Raw genomic sequence first — 8,664 nt, forward strand, 5'->3', positions numbered from 1 at the left:
GAAATTGCTTTGGGTCAAAAACTCATGTTTTGGTGACTGATGAGACGTCTCTTCACAAGGACAAATGATCATAGCTGTGGCCAATTTCACCGCAAACTGAAATGGATTTTGTTGACTGTTTCACATAAAGGTAAATAAAATGATTTAATTGGTATGTTGGCTCACTAAGATGACACTGGAGAAATGTGCTTTTTAAAAATTTAATAGACTTAAAGTATGATGTTTGCCCTTGAAAATTTAATTAAGGGTATTTAGTTTCAGCACTACTCAAATACAAAGGCCCTGAAAAAGATACTTAAATTAATCATGAAATCAAAATGACCTCATTTACTTTCTTTAATACACATTCCTTGGTCTAATGAGATCCATTCATTAGTGCATCTTATTCCACAAAATCAAATTTTTTTTGGCTGCCTTCACAAATCCCTCTCTTCCAATCACAAGACTCCATTATGGTAAGCAACGCCCACTTTTCACAATGCAATCATTCCTCAATCTGTAAGTCCAGCCCTGCGTCTTTTAGTGTTAAATATCCAATACGCCCAAAACATTAGGTTATGCAAGTATAACTGCTTGCGGATGGCTTTCCTGTAGACCTTAAGTACACTGATAAAGCATGATTACTCGGATACTTTAGATTGCTGGAAACGACATCTGCAGGCATCACAAAAGAGCTTGACTTGGCTAAGACTGCACATGTCATCTCACATTTAATGAAACCAGGGAAAAGTGAAAAAGTCAGCACAGAGGAAGTGCACTGCGTTCTTTCTCTGTACGGCTTGCCTATGAGTGCACCTGTGTGTTATTTCTCTGGTACTGCTTGGCACCCTACTGTTCAAATAGTTTGGTTCAGTTTATTTTTATTTAATTAGAAATTAAGACTTTTGTTCAGTAAGGAAGCATTAAATTGATAATGTTGCAAAAGATTCAAAGTATCAGAGTTTCCACAAAAACAGCTAATCTGTTTTTAACATTGATAATAATATGATTTCTTGAGCAGCCAATCAGCATATCAGAATGATTTCTGAATGATCATGTGATGCTGAACACTGGAGTAATGATTTTGAAAATTCAGCTTTGCATCACAGAAGTAAATTAGGTTTTTACAATATATTCAAAAAGAAAACAGCTTTTGATGCATTAGTGCCATGTAGCTTCAATGGAACAGATTTGGAGAAATATAGCATTCCATCATTTGCTCACCAATGGATGCTCTGCAGTGAATGGGTGCCGTCAGAATGAGAGCCCAAACAGCTGATAAAAACATCACAATAATCCACACCACTCCAGTCATGTGGCTGGAATTTGCATGAAGATAAGGTTGCATCTTATTCTGGTACAAAATAACTCAGAAAAAATTACAGCTCAATTAGTTTTTACAAGCGCTTCACTAATTATGATGTAAAAGTCGAAAGACAGATTCCATTTTATGTTTTTAAGAGCCCTCTTAAAAACAGAATCAGGCACAAATAAAGCATCTACTACAGCATTATACTGAAATATTAGTGATATATATATATATATTTGTTCCCATGAGGAGTCAAATTTCAGCTCTCTAGCTCAAAGGTGAAGCTGACATTCTGAATGTTGCAAATTTAACTGCTAGTTGCTAGGCAATTATACATCCCATCGATCCCAAAATTACACAAAAGTCAATTAGTCTCAGAGCCCTCATGCATGCAAAGTTTGGTGAGTTTTCACCACAGGGGGAAAAAAGTTATAGCTGCTCAAATGGAGGAAGAATAACACATTCAGCTCAAAGCTGCATTTACTGTCTGGAGTCAAGCTCATCAATGACACTGCAAGGTTGAAACAAGGGGGGCTATAAAACCTAGAGAAGGCTATCTGTAAGCATTCTCAATTGCTCAGCTGTCACAAGACCTCCCAGAATTACATCTTTGCTTACGGCTGCTCATTTCTGAACACATATTGTATTTGTATTTTCTGAATACCAGTCACTAGACAAAATATCTTTTTTGCTGCCAGATGGTGTGGTTACAGCATCTACTGTACCAGCAGGAGATAACTAGCCAGACTTTTACTAATTGGCATAAAACTTAGCGTGTATCATTACTATATTTACTACTAAAAACCCAAGGGGTCAAAGTGTTGCTAATATGACTCACTTCCTACTTTGATCAATTCCTGTTTGACTTTGCCTACAAATTTGTTAAAGGGACAGTTCAACCTAAAATTAAAACTCTCTCTTAAGGTTCATACACACCAAGCCGATGGTCAGGCCATCGGTTAGCATCTATCAAGCTAGTTTGTTTGGTGTGCTCCACTCGTCAGGTCTCATTGGGCTCACGGCAGTGGCAGTTTGCCCCGTTCAACATGCTGAATCAGCATTGGGGCTGTCTGCAAGAGTGAGAACGCCTCAGGTTACATATGTAACCATGGTTCCCTGAGAGTAGGGAACGATAAACTGCTCTAGGGGTCGCTATGGGGAACGCCGTCAGCGTGACCCTTGTCTGAAGACCCTTGTTTGACATACAAAGGGCCCAAGGTGAAACCGGAGCCTGACCGACTAAAAAAAATGGACACAAAGCCGCAACGCGTAACCCATACCGTACAGGATTTTAGAAAGACTGCAAAGCACTTGGTGTGAGATCTTACCACAACGTGGCTTTCAGAAAGTGCACAGAGATTAGCGTGCGCACTTACCATAACATGGATTTGTAAACACCGTCTTTTCAGATGCTCAGGAGGGAGCAGCATGCTCATAGGTGACGCTCTGTGCTGAGGGGAGCAATGCTAGCTCCACCAACAAGGAGAGCAACTTAACAGGGAGGCAGAGAGAGGCCTAAAAACCTGAAGTTGGTGACTCACAGAGCCGAATTCTTTCCAGATGTTCGGGAGGGAGCAGCATGCTAATAGGTGACCCTCTATAGTGAGGGGAGCAATGCTAGCTCTACCAAGGCAGAGCTCTGGATATCGGAGAACTTAACTCTCAGCATGAGAGGGAACTCAGACGCTCAGAAGGGAGCAGCATGCTCATAGGTGACCCTCTATGCTGAGGGGAGCAAAGCTAGCTCTACCAACAAGGAGAGCAACTTAACAGGGAGGCAGAGAGAGGCCTAAAAACCTGAAGTTGCTGACTCACAGAGCTGAATTCTTTCCAGATGTTCGGGAGGGAGCAGCATGCTAATAGGTGACCCTCTATAGTGAGGGGAGCAATGCTAGCTCTACCATGGCAGAGCTCTGGAGAGCGGAGAACTAAACTCTCAGAATGAGAGCGAACTCAGCACATACATAGGTAGAGTGGGGCCCAAGGTGAAATCGGGGCCTGACCGACTCAAAGAATGAGCACGAAGCCGCAGCGCGTAACCCCTACCATACAGGATTTTAGAAAGACCGCAAAACACTTGGTGTGCGATCTTACCACAACGTGGCTTTCAGAAAGTGCACAGAGACTAGCGTGCGCACTTACCATAACATGGATTTGTAAATACCATCTTTTCAGATGCTCGGGAGGGAGCAGCATGCTTATAGGTGACCCTCTATGCTGAGGGGAGCAAAGCTAGCTCTACCATGGCAGAGCTCTGGAGAGCGGAGAACTTAACTCTCAGCATGAGAGGGAACTCAGATGCTCAGAAGGGAGCGGCATGCTCATAGGTGACCCTCTAAGCTGAGGGGAGAAATGCCAGCTCGACCAACAAGGAGAGGTCGGGAGGGAGCAGCATGCTCATAGGTGACCCTCTAAGGTGAGGGGAGCAAAGCTACCTCTACCAACAAGGAGAGCATCGGAAGGGAGCAGCATGCTCATAGGTGACCCTCTATAGTGACGGAAAGCCCCCTCTCTAACTCAGCCAGATCCGCCTGCGAACACCGTGAGTTCATTCGCCTCTGTGCCTCGCATCAGTGGGTCTCGAACCGCGGGAAGCAGACGGCTGTCCCTCCTTCCTCGAAAAGAGAGACTGACGAGAGCGGAGCTTTCTCATAGAAAAAAAGCTCACAGTGCACGCAGATTGCCCCCTCGAGGACATCGCATGCGTGCTCCTCGCACAAACAAAAGACGCAAAGATCGTGTGTCATCAGGTGTCAAATAACGAGGACACGGATGCACATATTTCTTAAACGCCTTGCTAGTGCTCGCCATAGTAGTAGTAGAAATCGTTCTTACCAGTTGGAATGCACGCTTCAAACAAAACAGTCACTGAAGACGAAGAAGAGAATGACGTATTTTCCCGGTGCCCCTTTATACTGTGGTCGTGCCGGTAGTAACGTCATAGGCTGTCGCCGGCCAACATGTGGTGTTTTTGTATGTATGCTTCAGACACGGGTCACGCTGACGGCGTTCCCCATACGCCGTTCCCCCTAGAGGATGCAGTTCGAAGTTCTCTCGAAAGGGAACTCTGATTGGATGTTCATTTAGCAAAGGAGTCAGTGCCCGAGAATTAAAGCGAAAGTGATGAAAACTAGTAGTAAGTAAATGAAAGTGGCACAGATAGAAAGAAGGCTGTTTTAATGTTACGTGATCTTACCCAAGCATTCCCCAATGCATTATCCAATGTTTTCATAACAACGCTTAAAATGATAAAAGTAATGTTCAGCAATGTTACTAATATTCAAAATGGTAAGCAACGTTTCGTATATCTGTTTATTTCATACATCCTTGTTTCAGTTTCTCCTTTTGAATGACGAATATTTACTATTGTTAGCTGCTGAAAGGCCTAGACAGCGAATTCCTCTCACGCGGGCACAGAACGCACGTGTTAGTTTGAAGTTGGCTGTAGTCTGTGCGGTGTGTTAAAGTGCAGCTTTTTGGTCCAGACGCTGCTGACGCGAGGCGGCATTAACTCGTGCATTAAAAAACAAAAAAAACAAACAAATAGGCTAAAATTTATATTTGTTATATACATATGTAAAAAGAAATTAATTAAGGAAAGGATCTAGTAAAAGTTGTAGGATGAAGTTTAAATAACAACACAATAAATACATAAAAATGGCGGATTATTTTTTAAGAATTGTTTCAAGATTGTTGGTTACAAACAGTAAACTAAATTTGGAATAATTGGTGGCGTTAGCAGTGTTGGGAAGGTTACTTTGGAAATGTAAGCGGTTACAGATTACAAGGTACCCTATTAAAAATGTAATAGGTGGTGTAACTATTTCATTACTTTATTAATGTAACTGATTATATTTTTTATGAATTTTTGATTACCTTTCTAAATTTGTGACAAATGTTTCCGACTGTTAATCAATTAATTAACTTTCAGACAGGTTGTAGCCTAAAGCTTTTAGCGACGATATAGATTGTTTCAAACAAGAGAACCAGTCAAATGTCGGGTCTCGGGTCTGATCACCTGTTCTTTGCTGTCTCTGTGTTCATGTGTTGTGCACGTGGCGTTGTTTTGACAGCTCGCCACGTGCGCATTGTCAGCGTGATTGTTTCCCCGCCCTCCTTGTTTCTCGCTCGTTAGCTCATCTTGCATTCACACCAGGTTCTAGTCATCTCATTAGCTTCCCCTTTATAGCTCCCCTTGTTACTCTGTCTTTTGTCAGACTGTTATGGTATTTCCCATTGCTCTGACTGTCTTGAGTGTGTATCGCTTACCTGTCTTGTCTTGTCTTGTCCCGTTCAGGCTCCAGTGCTCGTAGCTGCTAGTGTGTTATCCTGCTTCTATCTGTGTGCATTCAAGTTATCCGTGGACTCTCTCCGGCTGCCGCCGTACCTGGGTCTCTGCCAGCTCAGTTGAGGCACGCTCCAGCCGCCGCTATCCACCCTTCGGTGCGGTAGGAATTCCTGATCCACGCAAGCTGTCTCCGGAAGCGCTCCACGCTTGTTATTTTCTGTTCAATAAAGCCTCTGTTGTACCCGCATCTGAATCCAGCCTATTCCCTGACAGAACAGTCTGACCAACGATGGATTCAGCGGGATCGGATCCGCTTCGTTCCGCCCTCGTGCAGCAAGGGGTTTTACTGGGGCAACATGATACACAGCTCAACGCCACAGCGCAGGAGGTTGACGCTCTCAATGCCCGAGTCGCTGAGCTCCTCACGCGGGTCGATGATCTTCAGCGAGAGGCGGCTGACCGGGGTCCCGTACTCCGCGCTGTTACTCCTCTGGAGCCTGAACCCCATGCCAATAATCCACCGGTTTATGATGGCGATCCCAACGCCTGTCAAGCCTTTCTCTCCCAGTGTTCACTGGTATTTTCACTGCAGCCTCGCCGTTACACCACTGAAGAGGCGAAGGTCGCTTACGTCCTCACTCTTCTCTCGGGTCGCGCCCGCGAATGGGGAATTGCCGTGTGGAGATCGCAGGCTCCCTGCTGTGCTTCTTTTGCGGAGTTTCGTCAGGAGATGGCGAAGCTGTTTGACCGATCAGCCCAGGGAGATGAGGCGGCGGCTCAGCTATCTTCATTGTCCCAGAGGAAATGCTCTGTCACCGACTATGCCATACAGTTTCAGACTCTACCGGCAGCGTGCGGCTGGAATGAGGGCGCGCTGCGCGCGCGTTTTCTCGAGGGTCTGAATTTTGCCATCGCCGACGAACTAGCTGCTGTGGATCTCCCTCGAGGGCTGGATAACGTGATTAATCTCGCGCTCCGGGTGGAGTCCCGTCTCGACCGTCGCCGCCAACGTCGTCTACCCACCACACCGTGGCGCCACCTGGAGTCCTCTTCGTTCGATGCAGCGAGTCCTCAGTCAGCTGAGGTTGAGCCCATGCAATTAGGTCGCCTACGGCTTACGCCGCAGCAGAGACAGGAGCGTCTTGCTCAAGGATTATGCCTGTACTGCGGCAAGGGTGGCCACTTCGTACTTCAATGCCCGTTAAAAGCCAAGGCCCACCAGTGAAGCGGAGAGTCCTGGTGGGCGCCTTTCCCTGTTCAAACTCTCCCACTACACACACTCAGCTTCCATTTCTACTCTCATTCCAGGGAGGTTCTCACTCCGGCCACGCCCTTCTGGATTCAGGGGCTGAGGGGAATTTCCTGGATTCTGCCTCGGCTCTGAAGTGGAACATCCCGACCATTCCCCTGGCCAAGCCCATTACGGCGTGGTCATTAGCAGGCAGTCCCCTCACCACGATCACCCACGTCACACCATGCGTAAGCCTTTCCCTCTCTGGCAACCATTATGAACAGATTGAACTGTTAATTATTGACTCCCCCAAGGCCCCGTTAATTTTAGGACATCCATGGTTGCTGAAACACAACCCACATATTGATTGGGTCAATAGCTCTATTTTAGCCTGGAGTCAGTCTTGTCATGTGTCATGTTTGGGTGCTGCTTTTCCTGCTGTTTCTGTGTCTTGTGTTTCACAGGTGGATCCCTCTGACTTGACCGGTGTCCCGGCGGAGTATGGCGATCTGCGTGCGGTTTTCAGTAGGTCCCGGGCCACCTCGCTACCTCCGCATCGTCCCTACGACTGCGCCATAGACCTTCTCCCGGGTACTTCTCCGCCCAAGGGTCGTCTATATTCCCTTTCTGGCCCTGAAAGAGAGGCCATGGACAGGTATATTCATGAATCACTCCAGGCTGGGCTCATCCGCCATTCCTCCTCTCCCGCCGGTGCTGGATTTTTCTTCGTTCAGAAGAAGGACGGCTCCCTACGCCCTTGTATCGATTACAGAGGTTTGAATGACATTACGGTAAAGAATAGGTACCCCCTACCCCTTATGTCTTCTGCCTTTGAATTGTTGCAGGGAGCCCGGGTCTTCACCAAATTAGACCTCCGCAATGCCTACCATCTGGTGCGCATTCGGGAGGGGGATGAGTGGAAGACGGCATTCAACACCCCCTCGGGGCACTACGAGTATTTGGTTCTTCCGTTCGGTCTTACCAATGCTCCAGCCGTTTTCCAGGGTCTCGTCAATAGCGTTCTGGGTGACATGATTAATCAGTTCGTCTTTGTGTATTTGGATGATATTCTGATTTTCTCCCCTTCTCTCCAATTACACACTCAGCACGTTAGACGGGTCCTCCAGCGTCTGTTAGAAAACCAGTTGTTCGTCAAGGCGGAGAAGTGCGAATTCCACGCCGAGTCCGTTACGTTCCTTGGCCATATCATTTCTACCAGGGGGATCAAACCTGACCCTGCTAAGATAGAGGCTGTCGCCAAGTGGCCAGTCCCCGACTCCCGTAAGGCTCTGCAGCGGTTCTTGGGTTTTGCCAACTTCTATCGGCGCTACATCAGGAACTTTGGGCAGATTGCTTCACCTCTCACGGCCTTGACCTCCACCAAGACTTCCTTCAGGTGGAACCAGGATGCGCAGGTAGCCTTTGACACATTGAAGTCCCGTTTTGTCTCTGCACCTGTTCTGTTGGTTCCAGATCCTGAATCCCAGTTCATTGTCGAGGTTGACGCGTCGGATGTCGGGGGTTGGCGCAGTTCTATCTCAGCGCTCCCTCCGTGACGGGAAGGTGCACCCGTGTGCATTTTTCTCTCGCCGCCTCAGCCCTGCAGAACGTAACTACGACATCGGCAATAGAGAACTGCTGGCGGTGCGATTGGCCTTGGGTGAGTGGCGTCACTGGTTGGAGGGGTCGGCGCAGCCCTTCTTGGTCTGGACGGATCATAAGAATCTTGAATACATCCGTTCGGCCAAGAGGCTGAGCTCGCGTCAGGCCCGCTGGGCGCTCTTCTTTTGCCGATTTAACTTCACCCTCTCATACCGGCCGGGGTCCAAAAATGTCAAGCTCGACGCTCTCTCGCGC

This window comes from Barbus barbus, assembly GCF_936440315.1.
Source record: "Barbus barbus genome assembly, chromosome: 11".
NCBI lineage: Eukaryota > Metazoa > Chordata > Actinopteri > Cypriniformes > Cyprinidae > Barbus > Barbus barbus.